The sequence below is a fragment of the Macrotis lagotis genome, chromosome 1 (genome assembly GCF_037893015.1).
Source record: "Macrotis lagotis isolate mMagLag1 chromosome 1, bilby.v1.9.chrom.fasta, whole genome shotgun sequence".
In the NCBI taxonomy this organism is placed as follows: Eukaryota; Metazoa; Chordata; class Mammalia; order Peramelemorphia; family Peramelidae; genus Macrotis; species Macrotis lagotis.
The window spans coordinates 235338756-235355589 of NC_133658.1; the positions used below are offsets into that span (position 1 = coordinate 235338756).

The following is a 16834-nucleotide window of genomic DNA, read 5'->3' on the forward strand; positions in this document are numbered from 1 at the left end:
AGAAAAATGTTGGGCAAAGGGGCCTGAAATAAGCAATGAGGAAAAAAGAATACACAAAAACTTGAAAAACCTGGCTTACACAGATTATTAACACAAAGTATTTATTTAATGTCTAGAAAGATCACCCTTAAAAAAGACTTTCTGTTTGTCTTAACTAAATCTTGTGCTCAAAGAACTTTAAGTTTTGGCTATGAAGATAAAATAGAAATTAAAATGATAAATCAAAAAAGTATACAAGCAAGTATTAAATTGTTTGGTGTGGAATATGCATATCAAAAAAATTCAGGGAAGATAGCAATGTGGCCTAAAGTAATCAGAGGAAAGCAGAACAAAAGAAACTAAAAGAGTTTGATTTTAAAGGATTTGAAAATACAGAAATGATAGGAAAGGCAGGGAGGGGAGAGCCTTAAATAATGAACACTGTAGAAGGCAGTAAGGATCACTGAGACTAAGAGAGGCTATGTTAACAAGAAATAGGATAGGGCAGCTAGATGTTGCAGTGGATAGAGCACCAGCCCTGGAGTCAGGAGGACCTGAGTTCAAATGTGATCACAGACACTTAATAATTACCTAGTTATGTGACCTTGGGCAAGTCACTTAACCCTATTGTCTTGCCGAAAAATAATAGGAAAAAAAAAGGTTGGATACAAAACCAAACTTCAACAATATCATAAGCCAACTAGAAAAGCAAGGAATCATTTACCTATCAGATCTTTGGAGAGAAGAATTTATGATCAAATAAGAGAAAGAGAACATTATGAAATACAAAATGGATAATTTTAATTACATTAAATTGAAGTTTTTGCATAAACAAAACCAATGTAACCAAGATTAAAAGAAAACAGGAAAGTTGGTCAACAATAACATGTCAGTTGTTAGGAAATCATTTTTTATTTGGAGAATTACTACTTAGCTCTACCTTTAACTTTTTTTCATTTTCATAGCAACAACTTTGACAACATCATGATGGCCTTCTCAAATATTTAGAAAGCTGATCAAATTTACAGGAATACAAGTCATTCCTCAATTGATGAATGGTCAAAAGATATGAACAGGCATTTTTCAGATGAAGAAATTAAAGCTATCTAGTCTTATGGAAAAATGCTATTAGAGAAATGCAAATTAAAACAACTCACATCTATCAGAGGCTAATAAGATAGAAAAGAAAAATGATCAATGTTGAAGGGGATGTAGGAAAACTGGGGTACTAATGCACTATTGATGGATTTGTGAACTGCTCCAGCCATTATGAAGAGCATTTTTGGAACTATGCCCAAAAGGCCATAAAACTAACTGTCATACTCTTTGATCCAGCACTATCATTACCCAAAAAGATCATAAAAAAAGGGGAAAGACCCTCATGTAAAAAAAAAATTATAGCAGTCTTTTTTGTGGTGGCAAAGAATTGGAAACTGAGGGGATGTCCATCAATTGGGGAATGGCTAAAAAATTATGGTACATGAATATAATGTAATACTAATGTGATAGGAGAAAGTAGATGGATTTCAGAAAAACCTCGACTTACATGAACTGATGCAGGAATTGTATAACCTTTGGGATATCACTGTATCTCTCAGTGTCCCCTATGCTGGAGGAGGGTGTTTCCTCTTTGAGCATCCCATCAACCAATGAACTCATAAGTCTCAGAAGAAATCAACTTTGCAGTGAAGGTATCATACATTTGACAACAGTGAATAGTCTTGGGATTTATAGCTAAAAGAGACTTTAGTATACTCTTAAAAAATAAGAACAAACCGATTCAGAAAAGGATCAATGACTTGCCACCACAGGTAGTATTAATAGCAGTTCAGGCTCAAAACTAATTCAACCCAACAAGTATTTATTAAACACTTATTATATGCAAGATACTATGTTAGGTACAAAGAAATATTTACAATGTCTATCCTCAAGGAAACACACATTTTTACTGGAACTGCTTCAGTAACTAATAATCAGTTTTATTTAAGGTTCCTATTAAAACATTCTTTAGATAACAGTACAAGTGGGGGAAAAGTGCTCAAGAAAACAAGTTCTGCTTAGAGCATGAATTACTTAAATATCATCAACAATTCCTTGGGATAAGTGAAGGGTGGGTCAAGAAGGAATTCCATTCCTTGCAAAGAGCAGTGAGAAAGCTCTCAGCATCTCTTAATGGGCAGGGTATGTTGGAGTTAGAGGGGGAAAAAACATCTAATAGTAACCAACCAGGAATGGCTGGAATAAACAGTGATATTGCCACTCTCATGGTAACTACTGAAGTTTCTTAAGGTGTGCCAGTTTGGGCACACCAATTTCAGACTTCATAATTACACAAAACCTATCTAGCCACCACTCTCCAAAGTACAAAAGCAAATGGTACCCCAAAAAGTAGCCTAGAGAAGGCTAAACAAACTGAAGGCTACCAAAAAGGAGAAAAAGATTGTATATACATATATATACACATATATATGTATATATATATATATGTGTGTATATATCTCAAAGATAATTTTGAGCAACCTTCAGAATGCAAAGAATCTATTTTAGTTGACACATAGTCTGGTAAAACAGTAACATCTATCAAAATAGAGACTTCCCAGATTCAAGAAGAGGAATGCTAAAGATTCATGGAGGGATGTCTGAATTCTAGGTTTGGAGAATTACTACTTAGCTCTACCTTAAACTTGTTTGACAACCTCAGAATCATGAAATGTTAAGACCTGAAGCATTAACTGGATATCCCAGGCACCAATATTAAATATGAGGGCATGATTTCTTCTCCTGGCAGGACTCAGCTGACCTCATTCTCTCTACACAAATCCATCACTCCCATTAATCCCTCCTCAGGAACTACCCTCAAATCCTTAGTAATATACTTCTCCCAGGGCATGTCTGCCTTCTGTCACCCTGGAGGACTGAAGTGCATGAGGTCAGTGTTGGGTCAAATTGTGGTAATGAGGTCCCTCAGGAGAAGGTCTCTTCTTGCCACCCCAACTACATTGATCTGGGGACCCATATTATAATCTTTCACAATGGAGGCCCATAATAATTTTCCTAATCACAAAAGAGTAGCCCCAGTTGTCTCTGTTCTCCAAGGAGCTTTGTGCCAAAATCATCCTCCTGACTGTGCCTTGTGTTCTAGAACTAACTTTCCACTAACCCCCTCTCCCAAGTGAATTTATCCCAGATCCTGGTTCCTAAAGAAAGGAGGAGAAAAATGAGAAGGAATAGAGAACAAAACCAGATAAGAATTAGCATTCAGACAGCACCTACTATATACCAAATACTTTACAAATATCTCAATTGATCCTCACAACAATCCTGCAAGTCAGTGCTATTATTTTTCTCATTTTTACAGTTGAGGAAACCGAGACAAAGTGAAATTATAAAGTGACTTGCCCAAGGTCTTCCTGACTGCAAGTCTAGAGCACCATCAACTGTGCCACCTGGTTGATATGAGGAAACGGAGAACCAAAGAGATAAATCAACTTACTCAAAGTCCTATAAATGATCAATATCAGTTTTTCCAGTTATTTTTCCAAGTCATAATATTATGCTTTTTTTCAAGTCATACCACTGAACTTGAAAACAACTCATACTTCTACTGGGGGCTTGATCCTAAAGCCGCTTGCCCAAGGGCCCCAGTACCCTAGTTTGGTGTCTAGTCGTGACAGTACACAGATACCCAACACAGGATCCCCTGATATGAATGTTGTAAGACATTTAGCACTGGTCAAGCTAAAAGTCTGACTCAGGGAAAGCAGGATGAGTTAAAAGTAGAAGAATTTGACCCCTTAATTAACAGCTTGATGTTAGGATCTTTGAGCTGCTGCTTTCTTAGGGAGAAAGGGATGGGGGGGGGTAAACTAAGGAGTCAGGAGTTGCAGGTGAGAACATAGGAAGAGACAATTCTCATTTAAGGGCTAATCTGGAATGAAGGAGGCATCTTCAATTATTTAGGCACAGGTGGGAGGAATCTCTCAGGATTGCTTTTCTTTATCACTAGGCCCTTCTTGGGCATTTCTTATTACAAGAAGGAATTTTCTCAAGTCTGTGTCTTAGAGAGGAATTTTTTCCAGATTTGTATTTCTTTATCTCAAGGCTTCTCTGCGACATAAGCTCTAATACTAAACTATAGTTTGCCTCCATCATTTCCATCTTAAATCCTAAACTATCGCTTATCAGTTTACAGTTCTTGAAATCCAGACTATTTAGAGTGGATAGTTCAATGTCTATTCATTTTTAAAAGGTTCAATATAAATACATATATATATATATATATATACACACACACACACACACACACACACATAATACACACACACACACACACACACACGTAACTATTTATCTTAGATGTTTCCCAAATTAGATTTTTATTTAAAAGTCTGGTTCCCAAATGAGACATAAAAGCTTTCAGGTCTATTATCCATAATGATAGAACTAGAAGCAGATGAAAGTGGATTAAAAAAAAAAATTGCTCACAAACTTATGAACAGCTTGTGTTCCAAAAATTCATGTGAAAGTCTTGTTTCAAACTAAGAGATCATTTTCCCATAAAAAATGTTATAAATTGGCAGTTAGGTTTCCAGGTCAATCTATAATGCCCATTTAAGTCATAATTATAACTTCAACATAATTTAAATATAATACTTTAGAATCTAATCACCAACAAATAGTGCTTTATACATACTAGTCCACTAATAAATGTTTATTAAATTGACAAATACCTCTGGGGGGAAAAGTTGAGATTTTCCAAATATGCCCCCATTCTAGTACACTCCACTTCCCCATCAAAACAGTAGTTTGAAGTTCCAGTAGCCTCTAACAGACGCACCATTAACAAGATTGCTAGATCTGGGTTTTCTACTTTTCCTCCATCTGCCACCACTCATTTAAAAATGGGGAAACAGTGAGGGGGGAAATAACAAACAAGAAGCTTTAGGAGTTCTTGTAGCTGGCAAAAATATTTCACAGAAAATTGGAAATCAATGGATTTTAAATGGAGCTAGAATTTCTCCTACATTTTCATATTCCTTTTCCAGACCACTCCCTAATTCTACATATTTGCTTTTTGTCCTGAAGCTGACCTGTTCTCCCATTTTCTTCTTACTTTTCACCTCCCATCCCCAACCTCCAGCCCTGAACATTGACTTAAGCTGAAAAAGAATATATGAAGTAATAGAGAATAAAAGGGTAAAGCTAAGTCAAAGCCCAAATGTGAAGGGTCTTAAAAGCTAAGTTGAAGAATTTCTACTTTATACTGAAGATAACAGAGAGCCACTAAAGCAAGTAACAGTTGAGGATGTGAACAGATCATTGCCAGAGGAAAAACTTGTGAGCAATTATGAAGTAGAGGTAGAAGAAACTGAAAATAGGCAGATCAATCAGGTCATTATTCTAACCACCTAGTAAGATCACTTTAGTTTTGGGACTCCACTTCATTTCTAATTGCGTCTCAGTTTAGAGCATGAGCATCCAACCTTCTCTTCTGAGCTGCATCACCAACAAAAACTTGTCAAAGCCCACACATAGAATTTAATATTTACTTATGACTACAATGTAAACTACATTACCAAAGAGTAAAACTATAAAATGTAATATAATAAAATGCACTAAAGTATAATAAAAAATGAGTGTAATAATAAAGCATTTACCTTTTAAACAAAAATATGAAAATATAATTTTTATTGTGAACACTGGGCCTGTAAGTCCCAGGTAGGTAGGTGGCGCAGTGGATAGAGCACCGGCCCTGGAGTCAGAAGTACCTGAGTTCAAATACGACCTCGGACACTTAATAATTACTTAGCTGTGTGGCCTTGGGCAAGCCACTTAACCCCAATGCCTTGCAAAAAAAAAAAACAAAAACAAAAATAAAAAAATAAAAAGAAATTTTTGTTCTATTTTTACTTTTTGTATTCTTCATAAAGGAAAAAAAGTTGTTTGCAAATATGCAAATATATTCTCTAAAAGGATTAAGCTGGTCTGTGATGCTGCAAGACTGATGAAATCACTCACCCATTTCTTCATTTTCCAGTTATGTATGACAAAGACCCATGAACAAGCTTTGAGGGGCACATGCAGCGCAATGCCCTTAGGTTGAACACACCTGGTTTAGCAGGTGGGGCCACGAATGCCAAAGCTCCATTTTAAGCATTCAGCTCAGACATTTCTCCATTTCTCACCTTGCTACACTACTTTAGGACTTCTCAGAGTTTACCAACTGCCCCAGGGTTGGGTACTTTCATCTCCCCCCTCCCTATCCCAAACCTTTTCCATTTTGTCTTTCCCCACTGAATTTTGAGCTCCATAATGAGAAAGATTGTCTTTCTTTTATCTTTTTAATATTCCCAGTACTTAGCACAGAGATTGGCACATATTAAGCACTCAATAAATGTTTATTGACTACAAATAGCATAAATTACAGTAAAAATGATGTGGAAGGAGAGAAGAAAATAGATGTCAGAGGAGGAATCAGCAAGTCTTGACAAATGACTGGAAAGCAAGGAAAGAAAAGAAGTAAAAATGATTACAAGATTAGAAACATAAGTAACAGAAAATATGGTTGTGTCTTCAAAAGATGGCTAAAAATATGACACTTGAGTTCATAAGAGTATTTAGGACTGATATATAGAGTTGATCATAATCCACAGAATAATAACTGAACTCATGAAAGATGATGGCATCATGGAGAGTAGAGGGAGAGCAGAGGTCAGGAGTGTCCATACTTGGAGGATATGAAACAGATATTGATCCAGCAAGAAAACTGAAACATCAGATGGATTTTTGTTGTTCAGTTGTTTCAATTGTATTTGGCTCTTTGTGACCCCATCTGGGATTTTCTTGGCAAAGATACTGCAAGAGGTTTGTCATTTCCTTCTCCAGTTCATTTTTGAGAGAAGGAATGTAAGGAAAACAGAGTTAAGTAACTTGTCCAGGGTCACACAGCTAGTAAGTGTGAAGACAGATTTTAACTCAGTAAGATGACTCTTCCAGGTTTCTGGCCTAGCACTCTATCCTCTGTGCCACCTATCTTCATCAGAAAGGTAGGGATAGAATTTGGCAGTGAACTTTTAAATACTGAATTTGTTTTATGACTTCTTAGTTACTGAATTTGATGTCAACTCCTTTCAGTATACATTTATTTCCCAATTTTCATACTCTATGGCCTTAATGCAACTTTTGACATAGTCAAGCCCTCCTACCTTCTGGACCCTCCCCTTTCTTCACTTCTATAACGTTACTTGAATTAGGAGAAAGCAGTAATACACAACTCAAGGAAGGGAAGGAACTCCAGAAAGTAGGAGGACTTGAAGGTAGGAGTTTAAAAGGACATCAAATTCAGTAGTTAAGAGGTCACTGCTAATAATCTCTATGAGAGAAGTTTCACTAGAGATGGATCAAAAGGCAGAATGCAGTTGAGAAATGAGAGAATAGAAGGAAGTATAAATGATCACTAGGATTCAAGAAAAGGGTAAAAGCACTACAATATAATAGCTTGAGGACATGTCAGAGGCAAAGAAATAATTTAGTTTGATTTTCAGAATGAGGGAAACCAGGCATAACTGAAGGCAGCAAGCAATCAACCAGCACTCTACCAGTCACAGTGATAGGTAGGTACATGACAGGTATAAAGATAAAAATGAAAGCAAAACAGTGTCTCTCTCTCTCTCTCTCTCTCTCTGTCTGTCTGTCTGTCTCTCCTCTAGGAACTTACACTCTAAGGAGAAATATGTAGATACTAAAAAGTATAAACATGAAGTCAGGAGGCAACTCATATAGAAGGCAATAACTGAATAGAATTTGAAAACAAACTAAAGCATCTATAAGGGGAAAGATAAGGAAGGAGTGCATTGAAAGCAAAGGTAGAAGGTGGGATACCAGGTGTGAGAGACAACAAAAAGGTCAATTTGCTTGGCTATGCAAGGGAGTAATGGGCAATAGTGCTGGAAAGGTAGGTTGGCGACAAGTTGTAAAGGACTTTCTTTTTTTTCCCCTTTCTTTAAGGCAATGGAGTTAAGTGACTTGCCCAAGGTCACACAGCTAGGCAATTATTAAGTGTCTGAGGACAGATTTGAACTCAGGTCCTCCTGACTCCAAAACTGGTGCTCTATCCACTGCACCACCTACCTACCTGGGACTTTCAATGCATATATTTGGTACTAGAAGTAAAGGAGAGTCACTGGAATTTGAATCTGTGACTCAGGAAAATCCTGTTGACAGCTATGTGGAAGGTGGATTGGCAAGGAGAGAAACTTGAGAAAGAGGACCAATTAGGAAGCAACAGCAATAAATTAAATGAAAGTTAATGAGAGACTAAACTAAGGTGGCAGCTAGGTTGAGTTGAGACAAAGAAATGATACATTACATGAGTAGAAAAAAAAACATGAGGAAGAATGAAGACTCAACACTGATTCTGAAGTTGCAAACCTAGGTGAATGAAAAAATGAAGGTACCCTCAAAAGAAATAGGGAGATTCAGAACTAGGGTAAGTTTAAGGTAAAAGATAAATATATTGAGTCTGAAGTATCTACAGTACAGACAGCCTGATGGGATTTGATGATGCAAGACTGAGCCCCAATAAGTCATTTATTCTCTCTCAACTTCAGTTTCTTCACTTGTAAAATGGTCATAATAATATCCCTAAGTCTAAAGGGTTATTTTTTTACTTTTTTTTTTTTGCAAGGCAATGGGGTTAAGTGGCTTGCCCAAGGCTACACAGCTAGGTAATTATTAAGTGTTTGAAGCCAGATTTGAACTCAAGTACTCCTGACTCCAGGGCCAGTGCTCTATCCACTGCGCCACCTAGCCACCCCCTCTAAAGAGTTATTATAAGGATCAAATGATGAATATAATGTAAAGCACTTTGCAAATGTTAATGTACCATATACATTTAAGGCAGTGAATTATATCAGTGAACCTGATTTATTTGCATAGTTTTATAAGAAAAATGAAACCCTGAAAATTTCAAAAAATGGATATGGGACAAGCAATTCAGCTCTGTAGCATTTGGAAATGAGTCTGTGCTAAACTGACTTTTATCATGTAAAGTCTTCCCTTAGTCTTACCAAAGTTAAACATCCCCAGCTCTTTGAAATGAGCTTCAAATGACATGGGCTCAAGGCTCTTCATCATCCCAAGTGTCTTCTTCTGAATGCTCTCATATCCCAAATGTGGGAATATCAACTCCTTACTTCTAGAAAATTTGCTTCACTTCTGCCAATTTGCTTCCTTTCCTTTCCCTTTCCCTTTGCTAGTTCTTTCAGTTTTCAAGATTCCAAACAAATACATTTATTTTTTATCAGCTCTTGTGAGAGATACTCCATTCTTGGCCAAGAGTCAAGTCCTAATCTCTGATGTCATCTTTTTAATTAGTTGTTCTCCTTCTAAAGTCTTAATCAAACATGAGAAAGCTATTTAAAACTTTGCTCATAAAATTGTGTTATCCAATTAAAAATGTGGCATTAGTGTTCAATTAGTGAATTCAACTAATAAATTTTTCTGATTCAAGTGAAAAGTGGAAAACATAAAATACTACATACTCAGTTTCTGTGAATTACCCTTTACATCATGATGATTGTTATTAATAACAGTAGGTTATAAATGTATCATCAAAATTTGAAAGAATACTCAGTTCTATAAGTCATAAATTAATTTTCTTCTATTTGTATCTAGCTCACATTTCAAGATTGATATAAATGATCTGTCAAGGTCAAGACAAAAAAAGGAGAATCAAATTCTTGTAATATAATAATATACTAATAAACTGATAGCATGAATTCATGTGAAATAATTTAAAGGGAAAAAATCATTTACAAAGCATCACCAACTTAAATCTTTCTGTTGTGAATAATAAGTAGTTTATAAGACATTCAAAATTATGAATAAGTAACCAAAATAATCCTAGAAATAGCTTCAAAGAATTTGGGGTTTTTTGGACCCTAAAGCCAATTTTGGAAGAAAGCAAAGCACAACTCTGAAATTAGAAATCACTCTGAGTGACATAAAAGAAAAATGATCAAGGTTGAGAGGATTTGGGAAAATTGGGACATTAATGAAACTGTTGGTGGAGTTGTGAATTGATCTAGTCAGTATGAAGAGCAATTTGGAACTATGCTCAAAGAGCAATAAAACTGATCATACTCTTTGATCCAACGATGCTAGTACTAGGTCTATATCCCAAAGAAATCATAAAAAAACAGGAAAAGTCACATGTTTGAAAATATTTATAGCAGCTCTTTCTGTAGTGGGCAAAGAATTTAAAAGTGAGGGGATGCCCATTAATTGGACAATGACTGAACAAGTTATGGTATATGAATATTAGAAATCATGAGAAGATGAGGAGTGAAGTGAGCAGAACCAAGAGATATTGTACAAATTAACAACAACATTGGGAGATGATCAACTATGATGGATGCAATTTCTCTCTGCAGTTCAGAGATCAAAGACAACACTGAGAGTCCTGCTATGGACAATACCATCCACATCCAAAGGAAAAAACTATGGAGTCTGATTGCAGGGTAAAGCGTATTGTGTTCACTCTTTTAAAACTTTTTTATATGTTTCTTTCATTCTCATGGTTTTTTCTTTCCCCTTAGTTCTAATTCCTCTTTCACAACATGACTAATATGTAAGTATGTTAAATATGAATGTCCATGCACAACTTTTACCAGACCATTCACCACCACAGGGAGGGGGGGAAAGGAAGGTTGGTAAAAAAAGTGGAACTCATAAATTTGCAAATGGAAAAACTACCATTGCATGTAATTGGAAAAATAAAAAAAAATTTTCAAAAAAAAAACCCACTTTAAGTAGGAAAGCTTTCAGGTTATTCTTTTTCTTAAAAATTTTAAACATGATAGAAGTCAATTTAGTAAAGACTCATTTCCAAATGCTATAGAGCTGAATTGTTTGTCCTATATCCATTTTTTGAAATTTACTGTTTCAACAGTTTGTTACAAAGCTATACAAATAAATAAATTTCACTGGTATAAAACAATAATTGTTACTCAACTAAAAATGTGACATTAGTGTTCTAAAGAGTCCCTTAAAAAAGAAAACTATCAAATGGATTTAATTTATACCAAATTTCTATCTTTTGCTGGAAAGGAAGGAAAAGATATTCATTTAAAACTTTAAAGGGGTGGCTAGGTGGCATAGTGGATAAAGCATCGGCCTTGGAGTCAGGAGTACCTGGGTTCAAATCCGGTCTCAGACACTTAATAATTACCTAGCTGTGCGGCCTTGGGCAATCCACTTAACACCATTTGCCTTGCAAAAACCTAAAAAAAAAAAAACCTTCAAAGGATGTTAAGGTGAAAGCTTACATAAAAGGTAAAAAAGTTGAGAATTACAATGAATTCTTAAAGAGTTACTATATAAAACAAAATAACATTTATTTTTGTTCTCTATAATGTTTTGACATTAATTATTTCAAGGCCAGTTTATGATACATAAACTTCTTACAGAATCAAATTGTTTGTGGATTATAGGGGAGTGATCAACTCTAAGATATTTAGCTAAGTCTATGAATAAAGCAGTTCATGCTACTCTACTGAGCCTAAGGAGGAAAAAAAATTGATGAATTGGAACTAAAAAATAATGTGACCTTCAAAATAAAGAGAATAGGCAAGATTTCCCCCTACCTACAGGCCAAGGTCTTCCACTGTATCCAGGGCCATCTCCAGTCATTCTGCTCCATATCTAACCATTAGACCCAGATGGCTTGCAGAGGTACCAGAGGAGAAAGTGAGACTGGTGATTTTACACAGCCCTCCTTCACTTAAATCCAATTCACTTGCATATCATAGCATTCCTGATATCATGGTCCTCTTCCAGAACAAAGGACAAACAACCACCTACATGAATAGTAAGAGCTGCCCCACTAGAGCTCTCTGTTGCCCAACTGGCCAGCAATGGGGCAGCTCCTACTAATCTATTCCTTTCTATACACATAGGGAATCGTATCCTTTCCTTGCAGGTGCTCCGCCCAAAGGGAATGCAAAGTTTGATTGCCTACCTGGCAGGAAATCTTAGGGTTTACAGGTCTCAAATCACTGGATCTCTCAAGATTGGTCAACAATAGGTTCCCAGGCTCAGTCCCACTTGGATTATTCTTTGGGTTCTGGGTGACTAAGAATAAATGTAAATAATAATTGCTTCAGTGGCCAGAAACCCTGAGGGTTTTACTGTCCCAGACTGATATTTTTTAACTAGGTCAGGTCAATCTCTGCCTCATTTCTTTCTTAACTAGCCTTAATCACTGAATGGACCTTGCCTCAGTTAAACTGAGATCTGTAAAAGACCTCAACTTAAATTCAGAACCATCTCCAATTGTTCTGATCCATATCTGGCCACTGGATCCAAGATAGCTCCAGAAAAGAAAAGTGAAACTTGTGACTTTGCACATCCTCCCTCACTTAAATCCAATTCACTTGCATGTCACAGCATCATATTCCTGATGTCATGGTCTTCTTAGAGAGCAAAGGACAAACAATAATAATCTATGAGTGACAAACAAAATTCAAAGAAAGACATTCCTGATGATCCTAAACTTCTAAACTAAGGATAGCTGCCTTAGAAGAAAGAAATCTGTAGCACTCCAGTTTAATCTCCAGCAAAGTCAATGACTGAAGGTAGAAAAAGATCAAAGCTACCAACAGAAGAGAAAGCCCAGGAGACTAGAAGATACCTCACCCTGAGAAAAATTCAACAAAAACCTTCCTGGTCCATCCTGGCATTAGCTGTCCAGTCCATTAATCAGCTACTGCACAGTAACTATCAATTCCATTCCAGCAGAGCCCTGATGAACATCTAGAGCAGCTACCAGCCAAGTGAGCTGTCCCACCCAGTTCAGAAATAAACTGGATCATCCTAGGAGAAGAAAACCTAGCTTAGCTGGCAGTCCCCAGAAACACTGTCTTGCAAAAAGCCAACCCAGTTGAACAGAGGAGATTCATCCACCATGGATATCCATTCCTGCATCATGACGACTCTGCAGAGAAAGGACATCAGGCTTTGCAGCTTCAGATGTGAATGCTCTTAGCCATATGTGCCTCACCACTACTATACTTGATATTTCTTCCCACTATTCTCACTTCCATCCTCTGGAGTCTGGGAGTATGCTTCTGGTATAGGAGGGTTGGAGGGAAGGAGAGAGGGAGGGAGAGAAGGTGGGATGGAGGGAGATGGATCTCACTGGCTTATTCTCTCATCAGATTTGTTCTGTCACATAACTATCTTTATTACACCTGCTAAACTGACAAGAAATATAATTTTTAAAAAATTATTAAATGTTGGCAGTTGTGACAAAACAATGCCTGTGAGGACTAACACCATAAGCTGGTGAAATTTCCTAAAGTTTACTATCTGGCAGTATACAATAGGAATCAGTAAACTGAGCAGACTCTCTAACCCAACAATCCTTCTCCTAGGATATCACAAAAAATAAAAAGAAATGTGTTTAAGTTATTCATGAGTGTTTTGCATATTTTCACTTGATTTAAGAAGCAACTTCCTAAAAGATAGTATTGTCCAACAAATGGAGCTGTCAGTTTCAGGAGGTAACAGATTGAGGGAAGGTTTTTCCAGGTAGAAGTCCTCTATACTCCCCAATAATAGTACTAATTTAGTAGTCTTGTCTAAAGAAAAATGAGGTTGGTCTGGCATAACTTGTTTTTGATAAAGTCATATGGCTATTATAGGATCACAGGTTATAGTGATGATCCTTTACTTTTCTACTTATCCTTTTAGATTCTAGAATTATGTCAAATTCACTGCAGACTTTTATTTTCTTTCCTCTGTTGAAAATCAGTGTATTTGGACTAATCAGGATAGCACAGTGGAAATGGGGTGGTGCAGACTGAATCCTTCACAGAACTGCAAATTTGTCATTCAGACCTGGGGGGGGAGGGGGAATCCAGACCTTGATTTACTCAGCTACAGGGAAGAACAGGACTTCCAACAGTTATTTTTAAGCTCCAGAGAAGATCTGAGACTCAGTTCTTAGGAAAGGAATGGGGGTCTCAGTTAAGTAAAATTCTGGAAGACTGAAAATTACACTTTTATATGGTTCTGGAATTTATGCTATGATCTTTTATATGTATCATATATCCATTTTGAATTGATCTTGTTATATGGTGTGAGGGTTGAACCAAACCTAACTTCAGTCTTACTGTGGTCCAATTTTCCCAATAGTTTTTATCAAATAGTCCTGACCACAGTAAGCAAGGTCTTGGAATTTTTGAACTATTAAGTTCAATTGCTTCTGTATTTTGTCTATCTAATCCTAATTCCACTGATTAACCTCTTTACCTAATATTGTAGAACTTTTATGACCCAGGAATATATCATTACCTTAAAAGTGCTCATATAAATACTTTTCTTGACTTATAATTGAAGACTTTTCTTCATATCTTTGATCTTCTTAGAGTACATTATTATCAGTAGGATCTCTCAGCCAAAGTGTATGGATATTTTACTTAACTTTTAGGATAATTCCTCATCATTTCTAGAATAGGTGGACCAATTCACAGGTCCATCAACAGAGAAAGTATCTGTCTTTTAAAACTTAACCTACAGGGTTCATCTGATGTTACACTAAGTGATATAGCTTTTAAATAATCAATGTATTTCAACACATTGAATATCCAGATTTCATAGAGATTTCAAAGCTCATTTAGTCCAATCCTTACCTAAATAATAATCCACCACAGAATCCGTTTTAGTGATCTTTCAGAGATTTGTCTTTGGAATTGTACAAATCAGGTACTTAATAAAGTGCTTACATGTTGATCAACGTCTAATATCTATATGAACACCTCCAGCAAAAGGAAATTCACTACCTCTTGAGGTAACCCAGGCAATAGTGCTAATTACTGGGAAAGTCTTTCTAACCTTTGGCCTATATTTGCCTATAGCAAGATCAACCCCCCACAGATCTTAGTTCCTGGCCTAGTTTAGAGAGCTTAGTCTAAAGTCTTGTACATTTTTTAGTTATCTTTAAGTATCCTGTACTATACCTCTATATTCTTCTCAGCTCAAAAAAGTTCCAGTTCTCCAACTAATCCTCAAAAAGAATTTGAAATCTTATACTGTACTGGATGCCTCCTTCTCAAGGCACCCTGTCCAACAACATCATGACTCTTCTATGGCAGTTATAAACTATAAAGCAAGATTAAGACATAATTTAGGGGCGGCTGGGTGGCCCAGTGGATAGAGCGCCTAGTTCAGGTCCGGCCTCAGACACTGAATAATAATGACCTAGCTGTGTGGCCTTAGGCAAGTCACTTAACCCCACTGCCTCGAAAAAAACTAAAAATAAAAAAGTAAGAAAACATAATTTGGCAATGTTGCCTCACCGAGCTTGCATCAATCCCTCGGATATTTTTCCGAGCGATTGCTTTCTGTACTCATCATCTTTACCTTGCATTTGTGAAACTGTACGGTATGTTAAGAATGAAGAATATTCTCATTCCAGAGTCATAAAAAGGTGTAATTTTCAGCTGCGGGTCAGAATACAGAATTTTTCTCAGTAAACCAACAGAGGCTATAAGCGTGCAACCAAATCTAACAGCATTTAAGTGCGGAGCAGGTGCAAAGAAATGCGCTCTGGACTCTAACAACACAACTGGCAAAAAAATCGGAAACTGGTGCCGGCCCTCACGGGACTTTCCATTTCCAAAAGCCTGCAAGCTGCCGCCGGGCATCCGGCACGCTGGAAACTTAATAAAAGTGCGGGTTGAATGAATAAGCTGCCCTTGGCGAGGAAGGCGGCCTTCCCGGCCACGGGGGTCAGGCGCTGGCTGCCCGAAGGGGAGGCCGACCCGAGGGCCAGCGGGGTGTGGGGGCGCGGGGCGGCCCGCCGGGCCCAGCCTGGCTCCGTCGACCCTCCGGGCCGGGCCGAGTGAAGGGGCCGCGCGCGTCTCAGCCCGCGGCCCCCGCGCCCCGGGTGTCCAGGGCCCGTTTCTAGGAACGCGGCGGCCGCTCCGCTCCGCGTCCGTGAACGTCATGGGCGGCGCGCGCTCCGCCGGGTGACCCGCCCGCTCCCCGGCCCCGCGCGCCCGCTCCGCCGGGTGACCCGCCCGCTCCCCGGCCCCGCGCGCCCGCTCCCCCGGGTGACCCGCCCGCTCCCCGGCCCCGCGCGCCCGCTCCGACGGGTGACCCGCCCGCTCCCCCGGGTGACCCGCCCGCTCCCCCGGGTGACCCGCCCGCTCCCCGGCCCCGCGCGCCCGCTCCCCGGGTGACCCGCCCGCTCCCCGGCCCCGCGCGCCCGCTCACCTGAACGGGGGCGGCCGCCAGCAGCACCGCCACGCCACCCTTGCCCGGACAAGCGCCCGTTAGTCGGGGCCGGCGGCCGTGCGGGGTCGCAGTCCCGGGCGCTGGGGCACGGCGAGCCGAGAAGGGCTCATGTTATAGCTCCCGGGCGGCCCCCGCCATGGCCGGCTCCGTGGCCCCGGCGGCCCCTCGACAGCTGCGCCCTCCGCCCGGCCCGGTAGCCCGGCCGGACCCTAAAGGCTCGTTGCCGGGGAACGAGCACGGGGAGGGGGGGGCGAGATAAGGAAGCCGCGAGGGGTCATAACCTCTAGGGCGGGGAGGCGTCTCTCCCGTCGCCTTAGTAATGCGTGCCTCGCGGCTGCATCCTGATTGGCTCGTGAGGAGCGTGACGCACGGCGACCCCTCTAATTCGGGATTGCCCCCGCTCCCCAGCACCCCGCTGCTGCGCGGAGTGGGCGGGCTCTTAAAGGGGCCGAGCCTATTTCCCTTCCTCCAGTGGGAAAACCGTGGGGCCGGGAGCTGTCATCAGGAGGAAAGCTCCTGAGTTCTGAATGCACGCATGCGCGGACACAGACACACA

General features: G+C 39.2%; 1 protein-coding gene across 3 annotated transcripts in view; it reads right to left on the minus strand.

The window, feature by feature from the left end:
- Nucleotides 1-16575, minus strand: part of LCLAT1 (lysocardiolipin acyltransferase 1) — a 179735-nt gene extending 163160 nt beyond the window's left edge. For 2 of the 3 annotated variants that reach the window (XM_074209775.1, XM_074209773.1), the window contains exon 1: nucleotides 16258-16574. The gene's annotated coding sequence lies outside the window, so the exon portion shown is untranslated. Of the gene's footprint in view, nucleotides 1-16257 lie in introns of all 3 variants that reach the window. The other variant, XM_074209772.1, reaches the window with a different exon arrangement.
- Between the last annotated feature and the right edge of the window lie 259 nt (nucleotides 16576-16834).